General features: G+C 40.1%; 1 pseudogene across 1 annotated transcript; it reads left to right on the top strand.

Annotated features, from left to right (window-relative positions):
• The first annotated feature begins 5,900 nt into the window (after positions 1-5,900).
• Oosp1 (oocyte secreted protein 1) lies at positions 5,901-17,842 on the top strand (annotated as a pseudogene). The gene is given in 5 exon segments (NR_190517.1): positions 5,901-6,008; positions 8,069-8,250; positions 9,428-9,525; positions 16,969-17,088; positions 17,559-17,842. The product of NR_190517.1 is annotated as an oocyte secreted protein 1 (transcript).
• Positions 17,843-18,202: the final 360 nt, after the last annotated feature.

Genomic DNA, 18,202 nt, shown 5'->3' with positions numbered 1-18,202 from the left:
TGGTATTCTATGAGTAGATGTAGGGATGCCACTGACTCTGACACAATGCTGTACTTTGTCACTTGTGGTTGAAGCCATCTGCCCCAAGTTTGTAGTAGTTAGCTTAGTTGATTAACTTATTAATTAATTAATTCATTGGTTGCATTAGGAGCTAACTTACTGGATGTTACTCACTATTAACAACCCAAGAAGGAGAGGCAAATAGAGGCCCCAATATTGGCCATTTCTGAAACAACCTTAAGAGATTCCCAGTGTTCTTCAGTGTTTTCATAATATCCTTGCTAGAGTGACATGTCTAAGCCATTAATCTCTTATACCTTTGTAAATGAGCCTTTCTAGACCAACAGACAGATTGAGTCCCAGGCACTATGGGATGTCCTGAGTGTATGTACCTCCTGGAGAGAGTGTTTCATCTGAAGGCTTAAAAAATTCCTGTGATCCACAATACTTTTCTATTGCTGTGCTAAAATACCATGACCAAGGCAACTTATTTATTGCCTTTATTCATTGTTCAGAGATATGGGCTTACTGTTCAGAGATAAAAAGCCCATGACTATCATGGTGGGGAGCTAGGCAGCAGGTAGGCAGACATAGTGCTGGAGCAGTAGCTGAGAGCTCACATCTTGAGATACAACCATGAGAGAGAGAGAGAGAGAGAGAGAGAGAGAGAGAGACAGAGAGACAGAGAGAGACAGAGAGAGACAGAGAGAGACAGAGACAGACAGAGAGCACTGGACATTCTTTTGAAATCTAAGAGCCCTCCCCCAGTGACTACACCTGCTCCAATCCAATAAAGCCATACTCTTAATCCTTCCCAAACAGTTCCATAAGTATTCAAATATATGAGCCTATGTAGGCCATTTTCATTCAAACAGACAGATCATAAAAGTCTTGTTTTCTTTAGGTATGTCAATAAATGTTTGTTAACATCTATGCTAGAATTTATTGTACAAGTTCAGGATGCTAGTATTATGTTTTTTAATATAAGCAACAGTAAAATGTGCATGTGTAAAGTGTCCTGGGAAGTGTATTAAGAGAAGTGCTTGAAGTCTTATCTAAAAAAACAATTTTACACCCATGAAAAGGATACTGTAGCATGAAAGAAAAGATCCACGTATACCTAGAATAAAACACGTAATTCAAACATGCAGCTTCCAGCTCAAACGACCTATACTATGATGTCCAGTTTTTTCCACCTCACAGATAATTTGAGAGGGATCAGCTAGATAATTCTGAAAATATCATTAATTTTTACAATATCTTAACCAGCATCCTCATAGGGCAGAATATGACTTCCCATAACTCTAGCTACAATGGATTTGATGCTTATCTGGTCTTGGTTGGCACGTATATCCGTGTTACATTTCAACACAGATACAGAAACAGTAAACGAGAGGAATGTAAAGAGTACTGATCATCACTTTTAAATCTTTTTTTTTTTTTTTTTTTCAGAGCTGGGGACCGAACCCAGGGCCTTGCGCTTGCTAGGCAAGCGCTCTACCACTGAGCTAAATCCCCAACCTTTGATCATCACTTTTAAAAGCTGAACAATTAGCAAATAATCCTACTCCTTGGACCTTACAAAGGAATAATCATGTTTGCTTTTTATGCCAATAACAATCAAATTCACAGTTACAGCTCAGAAGTGTCACATTGCCGTCACATGTCACTGTGATGACACACACCAAACCTTCAGACTGGTGAAGCATAACCCTCACTCGGGAAGAAACTCAGAACTTTAGAGTTGTCTTTTTCCTTTTCTTTAGTACAGACTAAGAATTCCTTATTATAACTACACGAGAAAATAATAGTTTAGATTGGTGTATTTTGGAATGAGGGCTATTTCCATATGCATAGGGGGACACAACTGAGAGAACTTGGATCTAATACAGAATTCATTATTTTTCCCATTCACCTCAGACACATATAGTGTGAACGTCACCTTACAAAATATTTTCACTCTGATTTGATTGAAGCATTTTTTTTCACTATGTAGATGTTTGCTCTTGTTGTACACAGTCAGGATTAAAATGATTTTTGAATTAGAAGCTTGTAGATTTTAGGTGTCTGGGTTAGTGGTGTTTAATGCGCAAGACAAACACTGCTTAGACGTGTCTCCTAGGCTGAAAGGAACAGTTTTACTAAATGTAGTACCAACTCTACTGGAGAAAAGAAGAGAAAATGAATATTTATTCTGTATTGACTGCGAAATGCTATATTAATGCAATCTGCAATAAATTAACCTTAAAGATGCTTGAGACAGGAGCTGCAAGCAAGTCTGCCTGGAGAGAATGGGAACTGGGGACAACACATCTTGTAACCATCATGACAACTCTGCATCCACGATGCTACTTCCTGTGGCTGTTGAAGGGATTTTGATCATTTTATTGCTCTGTACTATGGAAGGCTTGCCATAGATGGGCTTTTGCACGTAGACAAGTTTTTATTATACATTAAGATAAAAGTAAATGCTTTAGCGTATCTGCCCCCTACAAATAAACAATGTTTACTTTGTTATTAAACCAGTATCATAGAATTTTGTGGAAAAAAAGTTAAACTAGGTATAGCAAACTTGACATCTAAGTATGTTGAGGCAGAAAGGGGGAAGAGTCCTGTTATCCAAACAACCTTAAGAAATCCCATTAGCGAGGTGTGGTGGCACACACATTTTATCCCAGAGCTCAGGAAGTGGAAGCAGGCAGAACTCCGTGAGTCTGAGGCCAGCCTGGTCTATATAAGGAGTTCCACAACAGCCAGGACTACATAGTATGACCTGTTTCAAACCTCTGACTTCAAACAAAACAAAAATGAAAGCAAACCCATGAAATGATTGAAAATGCAAGTACAACATTTGCTAAAAATATAAATCTAAAAAAAAATATAAATCTAAAGGCCAATCTAATACATTCCTTAGTGACAGATATTGTGAATCTTTCTAAACTTTTCCAGAAGGTATGTATATATGTATGAAGTGCACATGTATATGTATATATAAATATATGCCATATAAATGTATATTGCGTGTATATACACATAGAAATATACTGTAAATGTGCAGATTGATTTAGTCGGTTTTATATTATTTACATGTGTATCATTGCATTGCATTAGAGATGCCTGCAGAGCATGGGTCTGTATGCTTGAAAGACTGGCAACATCACAGAAGAATATGGCTTACCCTCTTCCAGCAACCATTAATTGCCTATTGTTCCTCAGGGAAGGGTGAGACTTTATGAGCCTCTCTTCCATACATGATGGTGTGCTAGAGGACCTCATCTTGTACAGTTTATCCTGAGAATAGCCACTCCTACTGTGAGTTCATGTATGCAATAGCTGTGTCATGTCTGGAGGGCATTTTATACATCCCCTCCCTGTGCCCCAGATCTTACATTCTTTCTGCCTTTCTTATGTGATGATCCTTGAAAGTCTGTACCTGTATGTAGGGGTCATTTCTACAGAGATGCTCCCTGAGCCTCGGCAAAGGTGATACAGATGCCCCTTTAGGGATGAACTCTCAACAGCGCTATTCTCAACACACTGACTGCTTATGAGTCTCTGCATTGACCATGGCCCACTGCAAACAGAGCTTCTCTGATGAAACCTGAGAGCGATGCTAAACTATTGGCACAAACATAAATGTTTCATGGCAGTTCGACAGTGTCCATTTAGTGAAAAGGAAGTGCTCTGATTTTGAAGAACTCTAGCATATATAACCTGCATGTTTGTCTGCATGTTATATGTGTGTCTGTGGAAGTCACAAGAGGCTATTGGTTCTCCTGGAATCGCAGATGCTTGTGAGCCACCGTGTGGGCGGGAGTTGAATACAGGTTCCCCTGGAAGAGCAAATAGTGATCTTAACTGCTTATTCATCTCTCCAGCTTCCTATACCCTGAGTTTTTAAAAACTGAGAAGTTATACAAATTTAAGCAGAAAGAATTAGAGATTGGATGCATACATCTTTATTGTATTAAGAAATAAAAAAATAATAGCAGGGATAAGAAAGAAGAGAAGTAGGTCCCAGGGTGCAAACTCCCCTTTAGCTAAGGTGATGAAATTTAGATATGTAGCATACGGCACGGAGACTATAGGTGATAACATTGTATTCCATACTGAACCTTTGCAAATGCTCATGTGCATGCACACAGAGACACTCACAGACACACAGACACACACACACACACACACACAGAGAGAGAGAGAGAGAGAGAGAGAGAGAGAGAGAGAGAGAGAGAGAGAGAACACAGAGAGAGACAACTGACTATTGAAGGATGAAAGGAGAAGATTTGTTCATTTACTTGACAGCAAGTATAAGAACCTCCTCAGGTTGACTATGTTTCTGTACTACGAGTAGGTTGAATATATTTGAGAAATTCTATTTTCAGTGCTGGGGTCTGAACCCAAGACCTTGAGATTTCTGGGCAAGTGTTCTACCACTGAACTAACTCCTTAACCTTAAGAAATTGTTAAGTGGTAAATGGTTACATTTCTTTCTATTGTTACATCTTTGTCTCTTATTTTTGCAATAGATTAAGTAATTAATTAACTAATTTTGGTGTGTGTTTTGTTTTGGGAGAGCATCTCATGTAGCCCCATGCATAATCACACCTAATTTTGAAGTGCTGAAGATCAAACCAAGGGCTTTTTGTGTGCTAAGCAAGATGTCTTCTATTTCAGTCACAACTCCAACTTTCTATTAGAAAAGACTGTTAGTGCAACAATACATTTCAGGCAATGCAGTCACGAGATGGGACAGCTCTCTAGTCATTTTACCTTTCAGTAACTCTGTCCTCAATGCTATCATATTATGGGATGTAGTTCTGAAATCAAATAAGTGATGATCTAGAGACAAAAACGCAGGGTGAGCTTGGATCTGATATTTTGGGGTGCTTGGAATCAAACTTTTAAGCCAGCACAAGGTAGGTAAGTTTCTTACATGAAGTTACATTCCCAACACTCAGATATTCATTTGAGATTTTTGTTTTATAATGGGAGTTTAACTTCTCATTTTAAAGAAGTGTTACCTTTCATTTGGAAGAAAGGCATTTAAATGTGATGTAAATTATTTTCAGACCCTGCTACTTGAAATGTAGTCATAGAGAGTCATTGCGATCACCTGAGAATGTATTCCAACTGCAGCATCTCTGGGTCTCACCCCCACTTCTGAGTTAGAACCTGCTTTGTAATGATGTGTCAGGTGATATGTATAATTTTTTTAAGTTTGCAAACAAAACCTGCTAATGAGCATCAACACAGTGTACTCCATGAAGGCAAGTCCCCATGGCCAGAGACTCTGAAGATTAGTATCAGTGTATCCTGGGAACTTAGAAATGTAAATTCCCTGTCCCACTCTAGAGTTGCTCAGTCAGAAAATAGAATGGATGTAATTCAGCCATGGCGTATTAAAAAAACACTCTTCAGGTGAGTGATTGAGAGCTATGCTCAGAGGTGGACTGATGGGGTGTTTATGTGAGGTCTCAGTGGGGTTGGGTTTTTGCATTCTCAGCTACACAGGACAATTACATTCTCAGACAGTTACTCCTTCAGTGTTCAGACATGGAGATGCAGATATTTTGGGATGTTAGGGAGTTTTAAGAAAGTATATAAAATCACTCTATACATAATGGTACAGATTCTAATGCAAGTCAGGCTTCTATTCCTTTTGAATCACCTGCAGAAGCCTCATCTCCTCTCTGCAGCCATGGTCCAGAGCTGGATTTGAGTTTCAAGTGTGCCATGAGACCATGCCAGGGGCAGGTTTGACATCATGTTCACTCTAGCCTTTCAATCCCTAAAGAAAGGGTTACACTTTAGACCAGGAACTGTTGGCGTGTGTGCTGGTATAGGTGCTAGCTAATCACTTCCACCTGAAGGTCCTCTGTTCCAGCACATAAGAAGGCCTCTTACTCTTTCCTGTGTCTCTTCAATCTGAGCAATGAAGCCTTTCCTGGGCCTACAGGGACTCCTCCTGCTTCTTTCCTTTATGAAGACTTGTGCTGATGATTGGTCAGGTATCACTTGTGACTTAGAGAATTTTAATTTCTTAACATGTGCTCAAGAATGTGGCAGTAGACTTTTTCATATAGACTGGTTTCTTTCAGATGCATGATCTTAGAATGTCACAATTCTACTGAGACTAGATGCTATCCTAACTTGAGGTTTTTTTTCTTTCTCTAACTCCCCTTTTCTTTTGACCCTTTCCAGACCATGCCACACTCTGGGGGCTCAATACTTGAAGTGAGTTAGTCTTAAGGAAAGTGGAGTGGCCTAGAAATAGAAAGCACAGAGGTGTCCCCGGGCTGTTAAGAACTCCGGAATCACTGGGCTTGCTGGTACATTCCTTTAATCCAGAACTCCAGCGGTAGGGGCGGGGCAGACAGATTCATGAGTTCAAGGCCAGCCTGGTCCACAGAGGGAGTTCCAGAGCCATACACCGTCTCAAAAAACCAAAAATAAATAAGTAAAAGAATCCCGGATTCCTGTGGCTTGTAGGAAAGGAGTGTTTGCTCAGCCTTCCTTGGCCTTATCTGTAAGAGAGCCACAATATCTCAGAGGGAACGTCAGCTCCTTGTAGTAAGGTGACTAACTGATCTAGTTTCCTCAGCTTAAATGCCAACAAGTCTACCTCGAGCAAACTAAATATGAGTGTAGACTCTTAGTTTGAAAGCTTAGAACTACAATTAAAAGGTAAGTATTTTTGTCAAAGTACTTTCAACAGGGTAATCCAGTCTTGATGTGAGGGAAGTTGCAAGTCTCTTAGTGGATTAATGTGTTTCATTTCTTCCTATCGGAAGCTATTTTAAGGAGACAGCCCTGGAAATTGTTATTCTCCTCTCCACTACCTCCCTCCCTGGAGTTGTTCAGTCCCCGCCCACCTGCTGCTTCTGCTCACATTACTTAGGGTGCAGTGGGCATCACAGTGTGAGTCCCTGTGCTTGCTCTGATCTCCGCGTCTTCTCTCTGTTCACATGAAAGACGACCACTGAGCCGCCCCTCTGCACATTCCTCCATCCCACTTCGGCCTCCGAGAAACACGGGCATGGTTTGCAGGCATCTGAAGTTTCATTTACTGTTCATTCCACAGCTCTACTCGGCTCAGTATTCTTTAAAGATATTTTTAGCATTGATTTGGTTTACTTTAATTACTACTTTGTAACCTATGAAATGAATACATTACAAATCGGTTTTGTTTTCTGTTCTTATTGTTAGGGTTTCTAAAGTGTTATTTATTGGTGTGTTTGTGTGTGTGTGTGTGTGTGTGTGTGTGTGTGTGTGTGTTTCTCCAGATAGTCTGAGTTGAAAAGAAAAATGTGGTATTATTTTCTCTCAAATTTCATGCACATCCATTTGCTTATGGTGTTATTTTTTCTCTTTTGATATTTAGTTTTGTTCTTTTTGTTTTTACTTTAAAAAATTCTCTCACACATTACTTCCCAAACATTTCTCCTCCCCTCCACTCCTTCCAGTTCCTTTCCCCCACCTCCTTTCCCCAGATTCACTCCTCCATTTCCAAAAAATAAAAATAAAAATAAAAATAAAAATAAAAATAAAAAAGAACAGGCCAGGCCTTCCAGGGATGTCAAACAAGCATGACTTAATAGGTTGGTTAGTTACAGTGTTCTTGACAAGCACTTATCACTCCATCAACCTTTGGGGCTTGCATTTATGTATCATGAGGCATGGGTAGAGAAGCAAAAACCAGGGCTGGTAAAGGAGGAGGAGATGATCAGGAGTGCAGGGCATGTTCTGTCCTTCACATACGTTACAATCGAAATGTGTTCTTATGTCCCGTCTGTATAAAATGCTGACTGGGAGACTGGTGCATGGTGGCTCACACCTTTAATCTCAACACTTGGGTGGCAGAGGCAGGTGGAGCTCTGAATTCAAGGCCAGCCAGGGCTACATAGTAAGGCATGAAGTAATCACAGGTGATCGTCTTTTACAGCCTTGCTTCTCTAACGTGTTTTATTTTGTAAGGGATGAGCTCTTGTATTAACTAGTTTTGCTCAAATGGTCTGTGATGATTCCCATACAGCCTATTAACAGAAATATTCTCCTTTCTCTTCCTTAGCCATTCGTCTGCGATGTGCCAATCACTGGTTCTATCTCAGGATCAAGGCTACAGTATTTCCCAATATTTTTATGGAACCCGATGAAGTGTTTTTAGGATTTGGCTGCCCTGTGACCACTGTCTGGCCAAATGATGTCTATGACTTTACCTACCCTACTTATGCCTGTGGCATTGTCAATAAAGTAAGAAGAAACACTAGTGTCTATGGTCCCTTCCTTGGACCCACAAAATGGAGATTATAGTTTCTATTTGTCAAACAGCTCGGTTAATGTCTTTAACATCCAGAAAAAAGTGATGTTTAAGTTGCTAGCTGAGGTTAGAGACCAGTTTTCTATGTATCATAAAGTAGTTCCCCAAACTAGTTCCACATTCCAGCCTGCGACATTTGGCTAATCTTAGATGGAAGGGAGTAATATTGTTGAACATCACAAAAGTCTTCAGCGTTCCTTATCAGGGGAATGGAGAGGTTAGTTGTGCATATTGCTGTCTGTCATGAATTGGGATTTTGAGTTGATTAATAAAATAAAAGTCAGAAAGGCTTTGCTGTAACAGCACTTAAGAGAATCGTAACACTTTGACCGGTTGAGATGAGTGACAGATTTGGTGACACAGGAAGGAAGTTTTAGATGGAGCTGACCATGCAGGATACAAGGGTGCTCATTAAGTGCCCTTGGAGAATGACTATTGTGAAGGAGAAATGGCTATGATGAACTCAGCTGTGGCCAACGCCGCAGACAGTTTAGCGTTCCAGTCAGGGAACTGACTAGAGCTGGAACTTCATCAGGGAGGTTGCTGTCCTTGCTTTTTAAGAAATGACATAGGGACTGGGACTGCAGACATGCATCTCAGACGCTACAGTGCGCACCTAGCATGCACGAGGCTCTGTGTTTGTCCCTAAGAGCACAGAAACCGGGCATGGTGGAGCACACCAGTAACCTACCAGGGACAGCACAGATTACGAGTCCCAGTATCAAAACAGAACGTTTACAGTTAATCATTTAAGTGAAGATTTCAGAAGTCTTAGTTCCAAATGGGTGTTAGCTTATCTGAAAGCTGGCGTTCTCTGCAATAAGCAATACTTTACCTTCTACTCTGCTCCTGAAAAGGAGGTATAAGCACGAGATATTTTAAAAATAGGAAATGAAGATCTGATCTTTCAATAAAAAGTATTATGCAGCATTTACATCCAGGAAATATTCCAGTTGAACTCATCTCTTTATTTGGAAATTAGTTTTGCTTTCCGTGATTACTTGTTGGAAAATGACCTTTTCTCTTTGAGAACTTGAAGAACTTATAAGGTCCTGCTCAAATCAAGATTTGCAAGATAAACACGGATTTAAAATTTTCTTTATCCTGTAGGTTCTTTATGACATCACTCTGCTTCAGACGAAACTTACATATATCTCAAAAAATGCTTCTCTCCGAGCTGAGATGGGTTTGTCCTGTGTTCTGCACAGGTGAGTGCCATATACCATGCACCTGTCCAAGGCTCTGGCTTCCTGGAAAAGAGACCCCAGCCCTAAATGTTAAATCACACAACCCAGGGTGGGCATGGCCATGGGCATGGGTGTGAGAGGATGGTGGTAGGGGGAACTGAAGCCTAATGGGAATGTAAATCTCTGTATCTTTGGCCCTGGGTTTTTAAAATTATAGTTATTCCTAGGGTATTAGCATGCTGAAGAAGAGAAAGGGGATAATCCACTTTTCCAATACTAGTCAGTGAGAATGAAAACCTCACCGGTTTCACTCAGCTAATCAATCAAATGCTTTAGAAATAAGTCCACACTAAAGCTTACTCAGGACGGAGAGAAAAAAAAATTCTGAAAGATACAGAAATATATCAGAAAAATCAAGTCCTGCATGCAGCATGGGTGGTGGGTCTGTGATGCTGAAGCTGTAGGGAGAGGGAGCACTTTCAAATCCTACCCAGGGGGTGAGATTAGGCTTCCTTTTCTATCTTATTAGTTGATGCCTATGAGAAAGTCTAAGGTGTAGGTCATTAGCAACTTTAATCTGGCCTTAGCAAAGTTATGCTAAACTTGGCAAGGCTTCAGGGAGCAATTCATACGATTTCTCTGTTCAAAATCATTTAAAGAAAAAATTTAAAGGTATTTAATATCTGACAGGGGTCAGCCCCAGGATTCACACAGGTTCCGGCAGAGGAGCTAAGGACCGGGCTGATGGGGGAGTGATGAATAAATGAGTACCTCTGACTAAATAGCAACCATGATGTTTATTTATACACAGTCCACAAAAGAGGCAAACTCATGATTTCCAAAGCAATACAGATTTTCTTTGCTTTCGTGATACAGATTTTTTTTTTTAACCTGGAGAAGTGTTACAACCACAGAGAGAATAGGCATTATCAGTCTCAAACAACTTTAGACTATGTAAGCATTTATGACATATGGCATTCTGTTCTTTGGGAAACTAAAATATTAAACAGAAAAATTTGAGTCAGTCTAGACAAGTTCCCAAGCCTTGAACAGTGCATAGTGATTGAAGAGTTAGCCTAGCTTAAAAATTTGAAAGCTTTCCCAGGGTGCAGGCTCACTTGCTCCATTTATTTGTCTTCTCTGTGGTTTTCTTTTTTCTTTTTTTCCTTTTCTTTTTTTCTTTTCTTTTTTTTTGTAGTTAAAAGACCTCACTGCAACTTAATGTGAGCCAGTCTTTTTTAAAAAATTTTTTTACTGTTTATTTATTTACTTATTGAATTTTTTTTACAGTCCAGTCTCTATCTCCCTCCTGGTCTGCCCTCGGATTGTTGCACATCCCATACTTCTTCCCCACTCCCCCAGTCTCCAAAGGATGTCCACCCCGAACACCCCACAAGACCTCTAAACTCCCTGAGGCATCCAGTCTCTTTGAGGGTTAGGTGCATCTTCTCTGACTGAACCCAGACCCGGGAGTCCTCTGCTGTGTATGTGTTGGAGGCCTCATCTCAGCTGGTGTATGCTGTCTGGTTGGTGATCCAGTGTCTGAGAGATCTCAGGGGTCCAGGTTAATTGATACAACTGATCCACTTACAGGGTCGCCCTCCTCCTCAGCTTTCTCCAGCTTTTCCCTAATTCAACCAGAGGAATCAGCAGCTTCTGTCCATTGGTTGGGTGTAAATATCTGCATCTGACTCTTTCAGCTGCTTGTTGGGTCTTTTGGAGGGCAGTCATGATAGGTCCCTTTGTGAACACCCCATAGCCTCAGTAATGGTGTCAGGCCTTGGGGTCTCCCCTTGAGCTGGAGCCGCCTTTGGGGCTGTCACTAGACCTTCTTTTCTTCAGTCTCTTCTCCATTTCTATCCCTGCAGTTCTTTCAGACAGGAAGACTTATGGGTCAGAGTTTATGACTGTGGGATTGCAACCCTATTCCTCATTTGATGCCCTGTCTTTCTGCTAGAGATGGGCTCTACAAGTTCCTTCTCCCCACTGTAGGGCATTTCATCTAAGATTCCTCCTTTTGAGTCCTGAGAGTCTCCCACCTCCCAGATCTCTGGTATACTCTGGAGGGTGCCTCCACATCCAACCTCCTGAGGTTGCTTATTTCCATTGTTTCTGCTTGCCTGCAGGGCTTTAGTCCTATTGCCCACCCCAATATCTGATGATGTTCCCCTCTTCCTTCCCTGTCCCCTTTTCCACCCATGTCTCTCTCTCTCTCTCTCTCCCTCCCTTCCTCCCTCCCTTCATGATTGCTTTTTTCTCCCTCCCAAGTGGGAATGAAGTATCCTCATTTGGGCTCTCCAGCTTGTTAACCTTTTTGAGTTCTGTGGATTGTATCCTGGGTATTCTTTTTTTTTGGCTGATATCCACTTATTAGTGAGTACATACCATGCATATCTTTTTGTGTCTGAGTTACCTCACTCAGGATGATATTTTATAGTTCCAACCATTTGTTGCAAAACCCAGGATGTCCGCATTCTTCATAGCTGTACAGTATTCCATTGTGTAAATGAACCATATTTTCTGTATCCATTCTTCTGTTGTGGGACATCTGGGTTGTTTGTAGCTTCTGGCACAAATAAGGCCACTAGGAGCATAGTGGAACATGTGCTCCTGTGGCAGAGTGGGACATCTTTTGGGTATATGCCCAAGAGTAGTATAACTGGATCTTTAGGTAGGTCTATTTCCAATTTTCTGAGGAACCTCCAGATTGATTTGCAGAGTAGTTGTACCAGTTTGCAATCCCACCAGCAATGGAGGAGTGTTCCTTTTTCTCTACATCCTAGTCAACATGTGTTGTCACCTGAGGTTTTAATCTTAGCCATTCTGATTGGTGTAAGGTGGAATCTCAGGGTCGTTTTGTTTACATTTCCCTGATCACTAAGGACTTTAAACATTTCTTTAAGTGCTTCCCAGCCATTTGAGATTTCTGTGTTGTGAATTCTTGGTCTAGTTCTATATCCCATTTTCTGATTGGGTTGTTTGTTTTTTTGGTGGTTAGTCTGAGTTCTTTATATATTTTGGATATTAGCCCTCTATCAGATGTGACGTTAGTGAAGATTTTTTCCCAATCTGTAGGATGCCAATTTGTCTTATTGACTATGTCCTTTGCCTTACAGAAGTTTTCCACTTTCATGAGGTCCCATTTACCAATTCTTGATTTTAGAGTGTGAGCCATTGGAGTTTTGTTTAAGAAATTTCCCCTGTACCAATGAGTTCAAGGCTCTTTCCCACTTTTTCTTCTATTAGATTGAGTGTATCTTTTATTTATTTATTTTTTTTTTTTGGTTCTTTTTTTCGGAGCTGGGGACCGAACCCAGGGCCTTGCGCTTCCTAGGCAAGCGCTCTACCACTGAGCTAAATCCCCAGCCCCTGAGTGTATCTGTTTTTATGTGGAGGTCTTTGATCCATTTGGACTTGAGCTTTGTGCAAGGTGACAAATATGGGACTATTTTCATTTTTCTACATACAGACAGCCAGTTAGACCAGTACCATTTATTGAGGATGTTTTCTGTTTTCCATTGTATATTTTTGTCTTCTTTGTCAAAAATCAAGTGTCTGTAAATGTATGGTTTCATTTCTGTGTCTTCACTTCTATTCTATTGACCAACCTGTCTGTCTCTGTACCAATACCATGTAGTTTTTAATCACTATTGCTTTGTAGTATAGCATGAGGTCTTTCTTCAGAAGTTCTTTTATTGTTAAGAATTGTCTTCAATATTCTGGGTATTTTGCTTTTTCAAATGAATTGTCTTGCATGTCTGTGAAGAATTGTGTTGGGATTTTGTGGGGATTGCATTGAATCTATAGATTGCCTTTGGTAGGATGGCCATATGTTATTTCTGCAAATCTATGGGCATGGGAAATCTCTTCATTTTCTGAGACCTTCTTTGATTTCTTTCTTGAGAGACTCAAAGTTATTGTCATACAGATCTTTCATTGCATGGTTAGAGTTGCACCAAGATGTTTTATATTACTTGTGGAGGGAGTTGTTTCCCTAATTTCTTTCTTAGCCTGTTTATCATTTGTGTAAAGAAGGGCTACTGATTTGAGTTAATTTTAAATCTAACTACTTTGCTGAAGTTGTTTGTCAGCTGTAGAAGTTCTCTGGTAGAATTTTTTGGGGTCACTTATGTATACTATCATATCATCTGCAAATAGTGATCCTTTGACTTCTTTGCCAATTTATATCTCCTTGATCTCCTTTTTGTTGTCTTACTTCTCTAGCTTGAATTTTGAGTACTATATTGAATAGATATGGTGAGAGTAGGCATCCTTGTCTTACCCATGATATTAGTGAGGTTGCTTCAAATATCTTTCCATTTAATTTGATATTGACTGTTGGTTTGTTGTATATTGCTTTATGTTTAGGTATGGGCCTTGAATTCATGATCTCTCCAATATTTTTAACATTAAAGGATGTTGTATTTTGTCAAATACTTTTTCAGCATCTAAGAAGATGATCATGTGATTTTTTTCTTTGAGTTTGTTTATATGGTGGATTATGTTAATGGATTTTCATATATTGAATCAACCTCGCACCCCTGTGATGAAACCTACTTGATTGTGGTGAGTGATGGTTTTGATGTGTTCTTGGATTTGGTTTGTAAGAATTTTATTGAGTATTTCTGCATCGATATTCATCAATAAGATTGGTTTGAAGTTCTCTATTTTGTTCGGGTGCTTGGGTGGTTTAGGTATCAGAGTAATCGTGGTTTCGTAGAATGAATTAGGTAGTGTTCCTTTTGTTTCTATTTTATGGAATAGTTGGAGGAATATTGGTCTTAGGTTTTCTTTGAAGGTCTGGTAGAATTCTTCACTAAAGCCATCTGGCCCAGGGCTTTTTATTTGTTGGGAGGTTTTTAATGACTTCGATTTCCCTAGGGGGATAATAGCCTGATTAGATAGTTTACCTGCTCTTGATTTAACTTTGGCATGTAGTATCTGTCTAGAAAACCATCCATTTCATCTAGATTTTCCAGTTTTGTTGACTATAGGCTTGTGTAGTAGGATCTGAAGATTTTATGAATTTCCTCCATTACTGTTGTTATGTCTCCATTTTCATTTCTGATTTTGTTAATTTAAATACTGCCTCTGGGCCCTCTAGTTAGTATGGCTTGGGGTTTATCTGTCTTGTTGATTCTCTCAAAGAACCAGCTTTTGGTTTTGTTGATTCTTTGTATCATTCTATGTTCTTCTATTTGGTTGATTTACCCTTCTACTATTTCTTGCAGTCTACTCCTCTTGGGTGTGTTTGTTTCTTTTTGTTCTAGAGCTCTCTGGTGTGCTGTTAAGCTGCTAATGTAGGATATGTCAAATTTCTTTTCCAGGGCATTTAGTGCTATTACTTTTCCTCTTAGCACTGCTTTCATTGTGTCTTATAAGTTTGGGTATGTTGTGTCATCATTTTCATTGAATTCTAGGAAGTTTTTAATTTCTTTTCTTTCTTCCCTGACCAAGTTATCATTGAGTAGCGAGTTGTTCAGTTTTCACTTGAATGTGGGCTTTCTGTTGTTTCTGTTGTTATTGAAGACCAGCCTTAGGCCATGCTGATCTGATAGGATGCGTTGGATTATTTCAATCTTATATAGGTTGAAGCTTGTTTTATGACCAATATATGGTCAATTTTGGAGAAGGTACCATGAGGTGCTGAGAAGAAGCTATAGTCTTTTATTTTAGGATGAAGCGTTCTGTAGATATTTGTTAAATCCATTGGTTCATAACCTCTATTAGTTTCACTGTGTCTCTGTTTAGTTTCTGTTCATTAGTGAGAATGGGGGGGTGTTGGAGTCTCCCACCATTATTGTATGAGGTTCAATGTGTGTTCTGAACTTCAGTAAAGTTTCTTTTATGAATGTGAGTGCCCTTGCATTTGGGGCATAGATATTCAGAATTGAGACTTTCTGATGGATTTTCCTTTGAATATGAAGTGTCCTTTTTCATCTCACTTGATAACTTTTGGTTGGTAATTTTTGACCCAAAAGTGCTAACATTTTTAATGCAATGTTTTAATAAATTATTTGAGGATTGCTTACAAAGTACTTTTTGTCATATTCATCCCCACATCCATCCTATCTCCTCCTACCTCTCATTCAGCAACATTGTTTTCTCTTTGGATGTTAAAAAATATTGTGCTCTTCTGTTGCAGTTTGTTGCAGTTTCCTCTCCAACCCGAATCGGCCAGTACAAAGAAAACGCAACTCAATTAATATGAAAACAATCTAGCGTCTAGATTGGGCAGATCCACCCTACACTGTCCTATTCCTAGCTTCCCAAATCCCCCTCATCCCTTGCACCTTTTATTTGCCAGGTCTCCAGCTTCTCCTTCTCCCACAACTCTCTCCTTGCTCCTTTCCTTTCTCCTCCCCTGACTGCTCCCCCTCCTGACTCCTCCACCTCCTGACTCCTCCCCTCTCCTGACTCCTCCCCTCTCGCTCCCGACTCCTCCCTCTGCCCAAATCTCGAGCTCTTGCCTTTATTTTACAAATTCAGAGAGAACTCCACGGCAAACCACAACACTCTTCTAATTTGTGTTGGGTGTGGGGTCATCCACTAGATTATGATTGGCCTACCAGGCGCCAAATTTAAAAAAAAAAACAAAAACCTGACTTTTCCTCCCCAAGGTTCCATCAACTATTCATAGTTCCTCAATTAGGGCTGAGGGCTCAAAAATCTTTTCCCACTCCATGGTATCATGTGCCTTACCTTGATCTTATGCAGGTCATATGACGGGAACTACAGGTACTATGAGCTAGCTCTTGGGTGTAGAGGGCTCAAAAATCTTTTCCCACTCCATGGTATCATGTGCCTTACCTTGATCTTATGCAGGTCATATGACGGGAACTACAGGTACTATGAGCTAGCTCTTGGGTGTAGAGGTCCTGTCATTTTTAGAGACATGCTATCTGGTCCTCCCTGACCTTCAGCTCTTCTCTTTCCAAACTCTCTTCCTTTATAGTGTGTGTGTGTGTGTGTGTGTGTGTGTGTGTGTGTGTGTGTGTCTGGTGTGTTGTACACATATGATATGATGATGAGATAAATGACTCATTTGTGCCTGATTACTGATGCCTGTTTTCTTTTCCTGACCAGTTGTGATTTGGCTGCCCACTGCAGCTAGGATTCTAAAGTCCCATATCATAGGCTTATATTGTAAGTGCTTCACCTGAATAGTTTGTTACTTATGGCAACTTCATGAAGTAGAGGCTAAGATATCAATCTTCAGGTGAGGGAACAGGCACAGTGAAGTTGAATTTCTTGCCCAAGGTCATTGATTGGTCAATGATGGAATCACAGATGAACCCACAGTCAACAATCACTGTTTTGTAATGTTTTGGGAAAAAAAAAGGTGGAAATTAGTGCATCCGTTAGTTACTGAAATTTGGCCTTGAGTGGAGCTTTTTAAACTCTAAGGTATGACTAGATCTTCAGCCCCCTGTGATATTTCTCCTTTTTCTTCCTCGATTTTAGTCGGTATCCTCTTTTCTGTGAAGCAGAAAGCAGAGGAGATTTCACTGGTAATCCTCCTGAATGGGCAGTAGATATGAGGGTAAGAAGAGATGATCGAGCTGTTCCAACGGTGCCGCCAAAGTAAGGAGATGCTAAACTAATATTTTACATTTTTGTCAGGGATGACTTAAAATATGCTAAGGAAACAGTCAATCAAGGACATGTCCTGTTTGATTAAAGACGTACTGTTCTTAACATCCTCTAGACACGCCTTCCTGTGTTTGTTTAAATTGTAATGATAATAGTAGTCTTGTTAGTTTGTTACTAGACAGTAGAGCTCCCACAGGAATTAGTGGTGTCCCTCTTGGGTACTGTGATAGTCGGTCTTACCTGAATAGTGAAGTCTAGGAGACATACCTCTGGGTGTGTCTGTAAGGGTATTTTCAGAGCAGATTAACTGAGTGGGGTAGGGCTCAAAGTGGATGGTATCTATGCTGAGACCTACGGTTGGCGGTCCAAAGAAGCAGTGTCACCTGAATCGCCTTCTTCCTGAACACATATTTATAGTTGTCATTACTGTCCTCTGATGACATCATATTTTATCTCTTCAGCTTTGCAATATGAAGTGAAGACCATCGGGTGTCCCAGGAGCCTCAGGCCTCTGGAAGGAGCAGGCCTGAGCTTGCTGAAGTATCTAGCTTCATTGATCAGAACTTATTGGTTCTCCATTTCTCCAGAATGCAGATGGCCTCATGATTTCTTATCCCCCCTTTAAAAAGAGACTAATTTGCAATTTTAAATAAAGTGGCATGTGACCTTCATATATTCTTATTTTTAAGAAGGAGCTGTCCCTGCTTTTATAGAATCTGATTAAGGAATAAAAATTTTGCATTAATGCTGTGTCTAATTATTGGAGTACTAATGTTCATATTTTAAGCCTAATGGTCATAAATATTTTTTCTTAAAACTTCTACTATAATATTTTGGGAGAATTTCATGTATGTATACACTGTATTTTGATTTTATTCAGCCTTCCCATTCTTCACCTTAACTCCTGCAAGATCCATCCTTCACCCCCCAACCTGCCTTTCAACTTTGTCTTTAAAAAAAATATATAACCTACTAAGGGTAATTTGTGCTTTCCTCATGGAAGAAGGAGTGGGAGGTGGCTGGCTCTCAGCTGAGCTCACAGCCACTCCCCATCACCAGGTACACCTGGTCCTACCCAACTGCATGTGGTTTGGGAAATGCTAAT

This window comes from Rattus norvegicus, chromosome 1 (assembly GCF_021556685.1).
Source record: "Rattus norvegicus strain SHRSP/BbbUtx chromosome 1, alternate assembly SHRSP_T2T, whole genome shotgun sequence".
NCBI lineage: Eukaryota > Metazoa > Chordata > Mammalia > Rodentia > Muridae > Rattus > Rattus norvegicus.
Note: the sequence above shows the minus strand (reverse complement) of the source record. Positions and strands in the feature narration are given on the sequence as shown.